This window comes from Apium graveolens, chromosome 2 (genome assembly GCF_009905375.1).
Source record: "Apium graveolens cultivar Ventura chromosome 2, ASM990537v1, whole genome shotgun sequence".
Taxonomy (NCBI): domain Eukaryota; kingdom Viridiplantae; phylum Streptophyta; class Magnoliopsida; order Apiales; family Apiaceae; genus Apium; species Apium graveolens.
In genome coordinates, this window is record NC_133648.1 from 82,171,919 (window position 1) to 82,188,034 (window position 16,116).

The window sequence follows — 16,116 nt, forward strand, 5'->3', positions numbered from 1 at the left end:
CAAAGGCACCATGAATCTGGGATTATGGTATCCTAGCGATTCAGATTTTAAGCTAATTGGATATTCAGATGCTGATTTTGCAGGATGCAAAATAGACCGGAAAAGCACTTCTAGAAGCTGCCAATTTATTGGTGGCAGATTGGTTTCTTGGTATAGCAAGAAACAAAAGTCAATTTCCATATCAACTGCAAAAGCTGAATATATTGCTGCAAAAAACTGTTGTGCTCAAATTCTATGGATGAAGAATCAGTTACTGGATTATGGGTTATACTATTATGCTATTCCCATATATTGTGATAATCAAAGTGCTATTGCAATGACAGGAAATCTAATGTAGCATTCAATGACTAAACATATCAGCATCAGGTACCATTTCATAAGGGAACATGTGGAAGAAGGTACAGTGGAATTGGTCTTTGTTCCAACAGATCAGGAATTAGCAGATATATTCACCAAGCCTCTCTGTGAAGCTACTTTCACAATATTGGTGAATGAATTAGGAATGATATCAGGACAATTCTCAAACTCTAATAATTAAGAAATAACTATTGATAGATAAAGTCTGGTCTCTTATCATTATGTGTCAGTACTTGCTAGTTATTGATAATTGTGTTCAAATTATGATGCCATGCAAGCATGCAATTAAATTTATTTAGTATATGCATGTTAAACTCTGATTATATGTATAAGCTCTGATATTGGTCAAACCTTTTTTAACTAATAGATCCTGACAGTAGTTGTTAAATTCTGATATCGGTCAAACTAGCATTGACTGATAAATCCTGATAGTCATTATTAAATACTGATAATGGTCAAACCTTAATTGACTATTATATTTCATTGATTATTTTGAATTTATTCGAAATAAATGGTAATTCAGTATTTTTGATTAACGGTGAGTTAGTGGAATATCTTTTAATTACTTGCATGGGTTAGCTATTGCTGTAAGTAACCATCAACACTTGAGTACTTATATTGGGGATAGGAATCTGAAGAGAGAGATTACTTTTTGCTTACGTAGATACGCGTAATTGTGTATATATACTGTGTTTAATTATTATATGGTTAATCAATGAGTCTTTTCAGTTTCTATGTCATATGCTATAAATACATACCCCCCACTTCAAAAACTTTTCGCTGCCTTTTCATACTCAACTCCTTCTCTTTCAAAACTCCACAACTCTCAAAATCTATGGCTACCATCTATTCTCTAACAAATGGAGTTTATCGACATGTTTCCAATCCTGAATATGGAAGGATATACTTTGATCCTTTCCGTCTCAGGGTCATCTTTAATGTCCAAGATTATCCTCCGACTGAACTCCCACAGTCGATATTTGATCGCCTTGTCTGGGATGACACCCTATCATTACATCTTTTCGGAATGGATGTCCACTTCGAGGAGATGAAAAGGGTTGAGGAGGCAGAGCAGCGTCACCTCAAGGCAGAGCAACGCCGCCTCGAAGGCTTGGCACTGCAAGAGAACATAGTTTTTCTTGCAGCTACTATGTCTCGCATCTTCCATCGTCGGGCGATGAAAAAGGAAGTGGATGAAAAGAAGAAGAAGACCGAGTAGTTAGATTATTTTAGGATTTTATTGTTAAAATTCTAAAATATTTTACTCATCTTCTTAATATTAATGAAATATTTTTTTCCTTCTTTAATTTCTTAGTTGAATAAATGTTTATTATCTTGTTAATGCTTAAATTATTATGACTGTTCATATTCAAATTAGTACTGCATGCTTAATTTTAGAAATTTTTCAATAGTGCATGTGAGAGACTAATCTCTGTTTGAGTTCATATATTCACTATAGTACAGATTGAGCACATTACAGGAAGAAACTGATTTCACAGAAGAAATTTATGAAAGATTTAATTCTGATCTCATGAGAATTATAACCTTTGAGTGTTATTGTCTATCAAAATTGTTTGAAGCTTTCTTTTTCTCTCCAAGGAAGTTGTCAACGCTCAATCTCAAAATCATATATCTTCTATCTCAAATTTCTTCTTCAAAAATGAAACACTTGAATCCATTTCTCAAATATTTCCAAAATCAAGTGACACGGTTCTTGAAACTATGCTCACCACTCAGAAATAACATTAAGTTGGTTAGAGACTACATGTTGAGGTAGATCTTAATGACATCAACAGAAATACAGGGCTTTCATCAGTCTTTACTGAAGACCCTGTAAAAGATTTCCATAACACATTCAAGTGTCAGTTCTTTGCAAGAAGAATAAGGTTTGAGATCATGGTACATGACAGTAACCTGATCAAATCCTCTCCAATTCGAATAGAGGTTCTCATAATTGGTGAACAACAACGGTCATAACCACAGTTTTAACCGTGAGTTCAATTGTGATTTTAGATTCACAAGGTATAAATAATGTTGTTACTTTATCAGCATTTATTCTAAATCTGATTTGGTATTTTCAGCATTTATTATGCATATTTTAAATCCTGTTGGTATGATTATTTTTAGACCTTATTCTATGACTACCTCTAGTTGTATGACCACATACCATCCTTCTTTAGCCACATCTTATTTTTGTAGGCTAAATTATCTGAGATTTTCTGTGAGTTGTGTGAAAAGATTTAGAGAAAAACATAATTAAAAAGAGGCAAGATCCTTCCTGGCAAAAGGAGAGGTAGATGAGAGATATGATTTAGTAATTCTTGTGAGGAAACTCTAACTATTAAAAGTCAAGAGATGTGTGGTGTGAGGAGTAGTGAGACTACTTTAAAAGAATATAGAGATTAAGTGTTAATTGTTATATTTTGCAGGTGCACAGAGTACACGTGAAACAACTTCTGACCAACAGTCTGTTGACACTTTGATAAACTCTGATGTACCAAGTGCTGCTAATCTCCCTGCAGGTCTAAGTACTGATACTTTCTTGTAGTCCATTCAATCTACTATTCCACCATATGAAGCAATCCCTGTTTTTGCTGAAAAACAATCCATTCACTCTACTATTCCACCACCCGAAGTAATCCCTGTTGTTGTTGAAGATGTAGTAGCACAACAGTCCATTCATAAAGTTTCATCCATTTCAGAGTCACCACAATACTTTACAGGAACTGAGCTTCTAGAAGTAAATTTAGAAGCTCCAGTTCATTTATCTACAATTCTTAAAGATGTGGAGTTAACTGCTGATGGTGTTGAAGCTTCTGAAGCTGCTAGATCACATACTGCACCAATTTATGATTCTATCTTACATGCTGAAGCTGATGAGGAAGTTCAGCAGATAATTCAAAATCCAGTTGCAAAGGGAGAATCTAATGATGGTGAAGAAGCTAATATTGATAATGTTCTTATAGATTCTGAGGATGATATTTTCTTCCTTGACGATATGCCTACTCATGTAAGGCAACATAAACTGAAAGAGTTATATGTCAAGAAGAAACTGGATTATTTTGATGCTATCTGGAATGCTAAATGGAAAGATGATACATATCCTATTTCCAGAACAAATGTTGTTGAACATTTGGAAACAGCTGAACAGAGAATTCAAAATCCTGATATGCTGACTAATCTGAAAACATCTACTCTAGTTGTCAGATCCTTACATACAGCTCAAGAAGCAACTACTTCTCAAATCAATCAGATCAAAGAATTATTGATTGCTTCAAGGATGACTACTCATCGGGAAATTCAGAAGCAAATTGCCCCAATTGTTTCCAGACAGACTGTGGCGCCCTCCAAACCCGGGTCAGAAGTTTGGGGTCCACACACACACCTTATTTATAACCTGCTTATAACAATACTAAAGATAATAATAATATGCAATGACCCTACTTACCAACTACCACGGATCGCAACAGGTTAAAGTATGCACACAAGCCAAACACACTAATATATTACATACCGATTAAATCCCAACCATTCAAACTCGAACAGAGTATTAAACATATTACAAACTTTTACAATTTACATTATTCCAAAAGAAGTCTACTAGTTCAGCTTTAACAGCCTTAATCCCTAGCTCTCGCACTGGACTGGGGATCCTTGCTACCAACTGGTTCCTTCTTAACTGGAAAGAGTATAAACAATATCGCACAAATGAGCTAACTAGCTCAGCAAGTCACAATGACAAAACTGAGAATAATGATCATCAAGTGAATATGGTTATGATATCAAGTGAACAATGGATTATGATTTAGAATTAGATACTATATTTTTATTTTAAAACCAAGGTTAGGCTGCTGATTAGTCACGCACTAACCCCGAGCAAAGCACACAACATTGCTCTAACTACTGGATCCAAGGCACACATTGGCCTAACTTGACCATTATATGGTCTGACCACGAATCTGGTCCACAATGTTATAAAAACAATCCAATTCTAACATAATAACAAAATTAAACAATAATAAACAATAATCAGAATCATTAATAACAGTGAGTGTCAACCCTTGTGTGGGTCAACAAGGTACTTTCAAGGCTTGGATGTTGGGTAATGAAAGAATTGGATAACAAAGGAATCAATGTTTCATGGTTTCAAGAATTTGGTCTTTCAAAGCATAAGATACCATGGGTTGAGTATATAATAATTCAGTTCAGTGTCTGGTATTTAGTTTGTATGTATTTGTGGAGTAGTATCGTAGATTTGTGGTTCGTGTTTGGGTATACAATAATCAATGGCTTAGAAATAATATGGTTCATGGCTCAAGAACAATAACTGAAATCAGGGTTAAGGTTTTTGTGCTTCAAAGCACTTGCAATGTCAACAAGACTATCAAGTACTACAATATCTCGAGAAAGTTCAGAACACTTGCCTGGTATTAGCTTACTATCCTGTACTCGCTTCCAATCACAATCGTTTTACTCCTCAACTACCTATTTCCCTTTCCTACGCCTTGCCTCTTCTGCTCACATAATATAAGCATCTATCATTCATCAACTCATAGGATTCTATTCAACACATACTTCTATCTACCCTTCGTTTCACCCAAATCCGATTAACGGATTGAAAGTTATGCAATAACCAAGTAAACACCGAATATATAGACCGATAGTCAATCAACAAGTCACGTATAACACATAATACATCACGTAATCAATGACATATCATTTATAAAGAAGTCTCGGGTCATAAATATGCTTTCGGGTATTTAAAATGATTTTTAAAGTATTTTTCAGAATTAATACGGGTCGTTGGATCAATTTCGGGTTAATAAACAGGTTCGGTTGGCCAATTCTGGCTCCGAAACAATTTTGTAATAATTATCGAGCCTTGGAAATAATTTAGAATAATATTTTAAAACTCGAAACTATTTTTCAGAATTTTTAAATCATTTTTAAATAATAATAACTAATTAAATAATTAATTAAAATCAATTAATAATTAATTAAATCAATTAATCAATTAATTTTTGAATTAATTGACCAATTAATCAATTAAAAATAAACTGAAATTAATTAACTAATTAATTCAGATTTATTTTTGAATTAAAAATAATTTTCGGAATTAAAATACTAATTTTTAGAATTTTCAGAAATTAAAAATGAATTTTTATAATAAAAATAAATAGGAAATATGATTTTTAAACATTTTATAAACAGGAATCCTATTTTTGAAAACTTTACAAACTACAGGGACTAAACTTCATCATCTACAAAACTACAGGGGCCTGTTTGCAATTTTGCCAGCCCAGCCGTCGACTCGCCGGAGTGTGGCCGGAGAACAAGATTCCGGCCACCTCAGGCCACCAAACTGTCCAGATTAAATCTATAGGTTACCAGCAACTTATTCATGCAATCAAAACTCAATAATCATCTCTGTTCTGGCCGGAAATTGGCCAAGAACATCGCCGGTTTCCGGCGAACATCGAAAACTTTCAAACCACAACTCCCTTCGATCCATTAATCCTCTGTTAAAGAGCTATATACCAATCGATTGCAAATTTCATAAGGAACACAACCCACTATAAATTAGCAGCTAATAACCCTTGAATCAAAAACCCCCAAATTTCAATTGAAAACATTCATACGGGCTATAAACCCTAATTTTGAAATTCGAAAATTAAACCTACTTTTGAGCATGTTATTGAACTCCAAATCAGACGTATAATATATCAAAATCATCAGGAAAACAATCTCTACCACAGGCAATCATCAAATCATACAAACAATCATCCGAACAAAAATTCATATTTTTCATAAAAATAATTCGAAAATAATTAAATTTATATAAAATCAACCTTTGATTCTGCAGTAAAACAGGTCCTGGAATATGATAGTACTCCTTGAGACCTTCAAATTGGTTACTCCAACTTTCCAAACGGATTTCACTAACACCTTGAATTTGTGGTTTGATTCTCAGAAAGGTTTATGAATATATGATTTTTCTCTGTAAAATTATATAATTATCTGTCTGCAAATGATTTTGATACAAAATAAAATACGGTAAAAGGCTATTTATATTTACGGGAAATTAGTATCCCGTTGGATCATTCCGGATATAAAACGATACGTTTATTTGTAAAAACTGATCCAAACGGTATTGGTTTTCGGGATAATTATCCAAATCAGTACAATTTGTACTGCGGTCTTGGTCTCAGCGCCTGGTTACACGTATTACGAAGTGATAATTGTGATAGTTTAATAAAAAGCTCCCGTTTATCGAAAATACGGGTTTTATTGATTTACCGAAACGAATATTGTATCGAAAATGTTGTGTCGGGACCCGCGCAGGACAAACCGTACGCCGGATCGAAAAAGTCGAAACATGGAAAATGCTCGGAATATTATAATTAGGTTAGGAAGGAGTTCTCGGAAGAGTTTCGGGTTCCAAAAATGTAACAACGGTTGACGTCGGTTAGTTCCCGTTTTTATAAAATAGATTTTAAATACTCGGAAAAAGATTTTATAAATTTCATATGATTCATATAAATTCATAAATCAACATAATAATAATTAGGAAGATATGACAATTATCTATATTTTATTTTGGACATATAAAAATTGAAATACTCAATTAATACTATTTTTGAATATTCAAATACAAATAACACTTAACAGTTAATTCACAGAATATATACTGAACACACATAATAATTATTTAATAGCAAAAAAAAAAAATTACACGATATATCCCGGATATTACATCCTTCCCCCCTAAAAGGATTCTGTCCTCAGAATCTCTTAAGAAAACAAATGAGGGTACTTTTCTCTCATATCACTTTCTAACTCCCAGGTTGACTCTTCAACCTTTGGGTTTCTCCACAATACTCTTACTAACTTTACCACTTTATTCCTCAATACCTTCTCTCGCTCCTCTAGAATCTCTATCGGACTCTCTACATATGACAAATCTTCCTGAAGCTCTATTGGCTCATATTCTATTACATGCCTGGAGTCTGGATTATATTTCTTGAGCATCGATACGTGAAAAACATTGTGAATGTGCTCCATGTGCGGTGGTAACGCCAACTCATAAGCTACATTGCCAATGCGCTTTAAAATCTCAAAAGGTCCGACATATCTTGGGCTTAGCTTCCCTTTCTTCCCAAACCTCGTTAGTCCTTTCCATGGTGATACTTTCAATAATACCAAGCTCCCTTCTTCAAATTCCATGTCCTTCCTTGACTGGTCTGCATACTTTATCTGACGATTTTGTGCGGCTAATAATCTCTTCTGGATAATTTCAACAACTTCCTTTGTCTGCTGCACCAATTCAGGTCCGAGTATTTTGCGTTCTCCTACTTCGTCCCAATATACTGGAGATCTACATTTGTGTCCATAAAGGGCTTCATAGGGTGGCATCCCAATGCTGGCGTGTTAACTGTTGTTATAAGCAAACTCTACCAGGGGTAAATGCTCGTCCCAACTTCCTTTGAAATCAATAGTACAAACACGTAACATGTCCTCGATTGTCTGGATCGTTCTTTCACTTTGGCCGTCCGTCTGCGGATGATAGGCCGTACTCATATTCAATCTTGTTCCCAAACATTCTTGAAAACTCTTCCAGAATCTTGAGTTAAACCTTGGATCTCGATCAGATATGATAGACACTGGAACTCCATGACGAACTACAATTTCTTTTAGGTACATATGGACTAACTTGTTGAGCGAAAATCTTTCATTTATAGGCAGAAAATGAGCTGACTTGGTAAGTCTATCCACTATAACCCAAATGGCATCATGTTTAGCCCTTGTCCTTGGTAATCCAACTATAAAATCCATGGCAATGTGTTCCCATTTCCATTCTGGAATCTCCAATGGCTGTAGCAATCCGCTTGGTCTCTGATGCTCTACTTTAATCCTCTGACAGGTATAACATTTGCTAACCCATTCCGCAATTTCCCTCTTCATGTCTGGCCACCAATAATTCTTCTTTAAATCTCTATACATCTTGGTACTTCCTGGATGGACGGAATACCTTGAATTATGTGCCTCCTGTAGAATTTTATTCTTTAACTCCGTCACCGGTGGAATCCAAATTCTAGATGAAAACCTCAGAATACCTTGGTCATCTTGTTCCGTGCATAATTCCTCACCTACCAAACGATTTATATCTTGATCCATTACCTCTTTCTGGAATTTCTTTATTTTCTCCCATAACTCCGGTTGGAAAATCATACTGTACACTTTTGCTTCCTCAGGCTTGCAAATTCTAATCTCCAATTCTAATTTCTGAAATTCTTTATATATCTCTTCAGGTACGGATAACACATTTAACCTTTCCTTCCGACTTAACGCGTCTGCTATAACGTTCGCCTTACCGGGATGATAATTAATCGAGCAATCATAATCCTTGATCAATTCTAACCATCTCCTTTGCCTCATATTAAGTTCCTTCTGGGTAAATATATAATTCAAACTTTTGTGATCCGTATAAATCTCACATTTCTCTCCATACAGATAATGTCTCCAAATCTTCAAAGCAAATACTATGGCTGCTAACTCCAAATCATGAGTAGGGTACTTCTGTTCGTGTGGTTTCAATTGCCTTGACGCATACGCAATCACCTTGTCGTGCTGCATAAGAACACATCCTAATCCTTTGTGAGAAGCATCACTATAAATTACGAAATTCCCTTGATCGTCTGGAAGTGACAAAACAGGTGCCGTGATTAATCGTCGCTTCAATTCCTGAAAACTTTTCTCGCATTTGTCGTTCCATATAAACTTCTCATTCTTTCGTGTAAGCTTTGTTAATGGTGTGGCAATCCTTGAGAAATTTTGAACAAATCGATGATAATATCCCGCCAATCCTAGGAAACTTCTTACCTCGGTGGGTGTTCTCGGTCTTTCCCAGTTCGTAATTGCCTCGATCTTTGTCGGGTCCACTTTGATCCCTTCATTAATAACTATGTGTCCTAAGAACTGAACCTCTTGTAACCAAAATTCACACTTCGAGAATTTAGCATACAACTTCTTTTTCCTTAAAATCTCCAAAGCTGTCCTTAAATGTTCCGCATGATCCTCTTCTGTCTTTGAATAGATCAAAATATCGTCTATAAATACTTTAACGAACTTGTCCAAATATTCCTTGAAAATTCTGTTCATCAGGTCCATAAATGTTTTCGGGGCGTTGGTCAATCCAAAAGACATTACTAGAAATTCATAATGTCCATACCTTGTTCGAAAAGCTGTCTTTGGTATATATTCTGGCTTGATCTTCAGTTGATGATATCTCAATCTTAAATCGATCTTGGAGAAATACTTGGCTCCCTTCAATTGGTCAAACAAATCATCAATTCTAGGTAACAGATACTTATTCTTGATTGTAAGCTTGTTGAGCTCCCTATAGTCGATACATAGTCTCATACTTCCATCTTTCTTCTTGACAAATAATACCGGTGCTCCCCACGGGGATACACTGGGTCTGATTACTCCTTTCTCTAACAACTCCTGCAACTGCTTCGCTAGCTCTTTCATCTCAACAGGCGCCATTCTGTACGGGGCCTTGGATATTGGTTCTGTTCCAGGTGTTAAGTCGATCGCAAATTCAATTTCCCTGTCTGGAAGAAGTCCTGGAAATTCGTCAGGAAACACGTCTGGAAATTCATTCACAACTGGAATATCTTCAAGTTTTGCTAGCTCCTGACTCTTGTCAATCACGTATGCTATAAAATGCTTGCATCCTTGCCGTAGTAACTTCTTAGCTTGAATTATTGTTAAGAGCTTCTTTACTTGCTTCTGTCCCTTGAACGTTACTATCTTTTCGTCAGGCATTTTCACCATTACCTTCTTGTTTCGACAATCTATCTGGGCATTATGCCTAGATAACCAATCCATCCCTAATATAATGTCAAATTCTCCTAACTTAAATGGTATTAAATCTACACAAAACTTATTACCAGAAATCTCAACCTCACAATTCCCACAAACTTGATTCACAGTTACACGTTCTTGATTTGCTAATTCCACAGTCATTATTTCATTTAAATACTCTACTGGACAATTTAACTTGCTAACAAAATCTTGTGAAATAAACGATCGAGTTGCTCCCGAATCTATTAACACTTTGGCACATAAAGAATTCACATTGAGCGTACCTGCCACGACATCTGTATCCTGGATAGCATCCTTCACTGACATGTCGAAAACTCTAGCCCTTGGAGCCTCATTTACTGCTGGGGTAGATCCCATGATCCTCAATGCATTACTGACTGGGGCTGATGTCTTACAATCTCTGGCCATATGTCCTGGCTTTCCACATTTGAAGCACGTAAATCCAATGGCTGGAACCTTTACTGCTGGATTTCGGATAGGCTGATCCCTATTTGCTGGCTGATTTCGGCACTCCCTCGAATAGTGCCCTTTCTGGTTGCATTTGAAACATACCACATTCAACTTGTTACAAACTCCTCCATGCTTCTTTTCACAAACTTGACAATCTGAAAAAGTTAATCTCAACTGATTTGGCTGATTCACATTAGCTGGACGGTTGCCCTGACCTCCGTCTCCTGCATTTTGTCTCCTGAAATTAAAATTTCTCCCTGGCCGGAACTTGCCCTTCTTAAAGTTTGGAAACTTCCCTGGGTGTAACTGACCCTCACTTCCCTCAACCTTCCTTTTCTTGCTCTCTTTTTCCTTCTGTGACATCTCACTTTCGGTCTCCGCAATCATAGCCTTCTGTACAACCCCTACATAAGTCTCCAACTCAAAAATAGCTACCTTCCCTCTGATCCATGGCTTCAAGCCTTGCTGGAATCTCTTAGCTTTCTTTTTATCAGTATCAACATACGACGACACATACCTTGACAATTCTTCAAATTTACTCTCATAATCTGCCACCGACATAGTTCCTTGCTTTAACTCTTAAAACTTCAGCTCCATCCGATCTTGAACAAACTGAGGAAAATAATTTTCTAGAAATAATTCTTTAAACCTCTCCCAAGTAATAACATATGTACCTTCCAATGTCTTCACCATCTCCCACTAGTAGGTGGCCTCATTCTTCAAATAGTAACTTGCAAACTCAACCTTCTGCTCTTCTTTCACTTTTACCAAGGCAAATGCCTTCTCTATTTCCTTTAACCACACATTTGCTTCAATTGGCTCTAAGGAACCCTTGAATTCTGGTGGGTTTACTGCCTGAAAAGTTTTGAAAGTTACCTGGGGATTGGTCTGTCTTTGTTGTTGTTGTGCCAGGTGAACTGTTTGTTGGGCCAAGATTTGGAGAATCTGGGCTATTGCTGGGTCTATGGGTCCTGGGTTCACATTCTGGTTTGTCTCATCTTGGTTATTATTATTGTTGTTGTTGGTTTCTTCATTCTGGGTGTTGGTGCGGGTATTTCTTCTGGGAGGCATTTTCTGTAAAAAATCAATCAATTTATTTAGCTTTTGAATCAAATCTTTGCACAAAGGAAAAGTTTTGTAAAACAGGAATATCTCTTTTTTGAAAATAGTTGTAACTAAGTAAATTGCATGCTTCTTTACAGAATATAAACAGTTATGGAAAATAGGGTACATGGTATCACAGGGTATACTAGTGCAATAAATAAGGTAAAGTAAAACAGGTGCGATAAAGTAATCGACAGTGCTGGAAAAGAAAAGGTACTGATATATATAGATCAAAAGTTTTAGGTGGTACAAGCGTAAAGACGCTTCGAAAGTAAAACCAAAAGGGTACAACAACCTACTCACTAGTCAACATCGCTAGTCTATAAATACAACTCAAAAGTCTATGGATACACACTATACACTACTGTACATACTATGTAATCACAACAACACTGCTCTGCATCTCCATCTCTGAGTTTCTGACTCATGGCAAGTCTGGACCTCCAATCTCTTCAAGCTCCTCTAGAACCCACTTAGCCCACTCCACTAGGAAATCAGGGGTGATGTCCTCATGTGTAGCCTCAACAATCCTCACTGTAGCTGTCCTACGAAACACCTGTAGCCTCTCCCTGAGTCGCCTCTCACCACTCCCAACCTCTCTAGTACGCATGATATGTAGTAACTCCTGAATCTGACCCTGAGGGAATCGCTGCTCCATAAGGCAAGCCTCAAACTGATGATATGGGACAGGATAAGAAGAGAACTGAAAAGGTACTCCTGTAACTGAATGGCCAGTAAAGCCTGAGTCAGCAGGTGGGGGTCCTCTGACAGGTGGCCTCATGCCTGAGGGTGGAATAGCCTGCAGTGGTACGGGCTGCAACACTGGTGGAGGTAGAATAGCCAATGCTGGTAGAATAACAGGACGTGGATCCGATGCTGGTGCTCCAACTGAAGTCTCTGAGTGATCAGCTGATACGGGAATAAAAGAGTCGGCCATCTCTGTTATCTGAAATTATATCGTAATATAAGAATCTCGAACCACGACGCGAATTATACTACTACTGGTTATACCGCAACACTCAACCTCTCAACATTCTATCCTTCTATTTCTTACTTCTAATCCTAACCCTCTACCCATTCCCGTCAACCTAAGCTTGTGTCAGTGACTTATAACCTGTGGCTCTGATACCAAAACTGTGGCGCCCTCCAAACCCGGGTCAGAAGTTTGGGGTCCACACACACCTTATTTATAACCTGCTTATAACAATACTAAAGATAATAATAATATGCAATGACCCTACTTACCAACTACCACGGATCGCAACAGGTTAAAGTATGCACACAAGCCAAACACACTAATATATTACATACCGATTAAATCCCAACCATTCAAACTCGAACTGAGTATTAAACATATTACAAACTTTTATAATTTACATTATTCCAAAAGAAGTCTACTAGCTCAGCTTTAACAGCCTTAATCCCTAGCTCTCGCACTGGACTGGGGATCCTTGCTACCAACTGGTTCCTTCTTAACTGGAAAGAGTATAAACAACATCGCACAAATGAGCTAACTAGCTCAGCAAGTCACAATGACAAAACTGAGAATAATGATCATCAAGTGAATATGGTTATGATATCAAGTGAACAATGGATTATGATTTAGAATTGGATACTATATTTTTATTTTAAAACCAAGGTTAGGCTGCTGATCAGTCACGCACTAACCCCGAGCAAAGCACACAACATTGCTCTAACTACTGGATCCAAAGCACACATTGGCCTAACTTGACCATTATATGGTCTGACCACGAATCTGGTCCACAATTTTATAAAAACAATCCAATTCTAACATAATAAAAAAATTAAACAATAATAAACAATAATCAGAATCATTAATAACAGTGAGTGTTTAACAATGAAAGGATTTCAACCCTTGTGTGGGTTAACAAGGTACTTTCAAGGCTTGGATGTTGGGTAATGAAAGAATTGGATAACAAAGGAATCAATGTTTCATGGTTTCAAGAATTTGGTCTTTCAAAGCATAAGATACCATGGGTTGAATATATAATAATTCAGTTCAGTGTCTGGTATTTAGTTTGTATGTATTTGTGGAGTAGTATCGTAGATTTGTGGTTCGTGTTTGGGTATACAATAATCAATGGCTTAGAAATAATATGGTTCATGGCTCAAGAACAATAACTGAAATCAGGGTTTAGGTTTCTGTGCTTCAAAGCACTTGTAATGTCAACAAGACTATCAAGTACTACAATATCTCGAGAAAGTTCAGAACACTTGCCTGGTAGTAGCTTACTATCCTGCACTCGCTTCCAATCACAATCATTTTACTCCTCAACTACCTGTTTCCCTAGCCTATATCTTGCCTCTTCTGCTCACATAATATAAACATCTATCATTCATCAACTCATAGGATTCTATTCAACACATACTTCTATCTACCCTTCGTTTCACCCAAATCCGATTAACGGATTGAAAGTTATGCAATAACCAAGTAAACACCGAATATATAGACCGATAGTCAATCAACAAGTCACGTATAACACATAATACATCACGTAATCAATGACATATCATTTATAAAGAAGTCTCGGGTCATAAATATGCTTTCGGGTATTTAAAATGATTTTAAAGTATTTTTCAGAATTAATACGGATCGTTGGATCAATTTCGGGTTAATAAATAGGGTTCGGTTGGCCAATTCTGGCTCCGAAACAATTTTGTAATAATTATCGAGCCTTGGAAATAATTTAGAATAATATTTTAAAGCTCGAAACTATTTTTCGGAATTTTTAAATCATTTTTAAATAATTATAACTAATTAAACAATTAATTAAAATCAATTAATAATTAATTAAATCAATTAATCAATTAATTTTTGAATTAATTGACCAATTAATCAATTAAGAATCAACTGAAATTAATTAACTAATTAATTCAGATTTATTTTTGAATTAAAAATAATTTTCGGAATTAAAATACTATTTTTTAGAATTTTCAGAAATTAAAAATGAATTTTTATAATAAAAATAAATAGGAAATATGATTTTTAAACATTTTATAAACAAGAATCCTATTTTTGAAAACTTTACAAACTATAGGGACTAAACTTCATCATCTACAAAACTACAGGGGCCTATTTGCAATTTTGCCAGCCCAGTCGTCGACTCTCCGGAGTGTGGCCGGCGAACACGATTCCGGCCACCTCAGGCCACCAAACTGTCCAGATTAAATCTATAGGTTACCAGCAACTTATTCATGCAATCAAAACTCAATAATCATCTCTGTTCTGGCCGGAAATTGGCCAAGAACATCGCCGGTTTCCGGCAAACATCGAAAACTTTCAAAACACAACTTCCTTCGATCCATTAATCCTCTGTTAACGAGCTATATACCAATCGATTGCAAATTTCATAAGGAACACAACCCACTATAAATTAACAGCTAATAACCCTTTGAATCAAAAACCCCCAAATTTCAATTGAAAACATTCATACGGGCTATAAACCCTAATTTTGAAATTCGAAAATTAAACCTACTTTTGAGCATGTTATTGAACTCCAAATCAGACGTATAATATATCAAAATCATCAGGAAAACAAGCTCTACCACATGCAATCATCAAATCATACAAACAATCATCCGAACAAAAATTCATATTTTTCATAAAAATAATTCAAAAATAATTAAATATATATATAAAATCAACCTTTGATTCTGCAGTAAAACAGGTCATGGAATCTGATAGTACTCCTTGAGACCTTCAAATTGGTTACTCCAACTTTCCAAACGGATTTCACTAACACCTTGAATCTGTGGTTTGATTATCAGAAAGGTTTATGAATATATGATTTTTCTCTGTAAAATTATATAATTATCAGTCTGCAAATGATTTTGATACAAAATAAAATACGGTAAAAGGCTATTTATATTTACGGAAAATTAGTATCCCGTTGGATCATTCCGGATATAAAATGGTACGTTTATTTGTAAAAACTGATCCAAACGGTATTTGTTTTCGGGATAATTATCCAAATCAGTACAATTTGTACTGCGGTCTTGGTCTCAGCGCCTGGTTATGCGTATTACGAAGTGATAATTGTGATAGTTTAATAAAAAGCTCCCATTTATCAAAAATACGGGTTTTATTGATTTACCGAAACGAATATTGTATCGAAAATGTTGCGCCGGGACCCGCGCAGGACAAACCGTACGCCGGATCGAAAAAGTCGAAACATGAAAAATGCTCGGAATATTATAATTAGGTTAGGAAGGAGTTCTCAGAAGGGTTTCGGGTTCCAAAAACGTAACAACGGTTGACCTCGGTTGGTTCTCGTTTTTATAAAATAGATTTTAAAT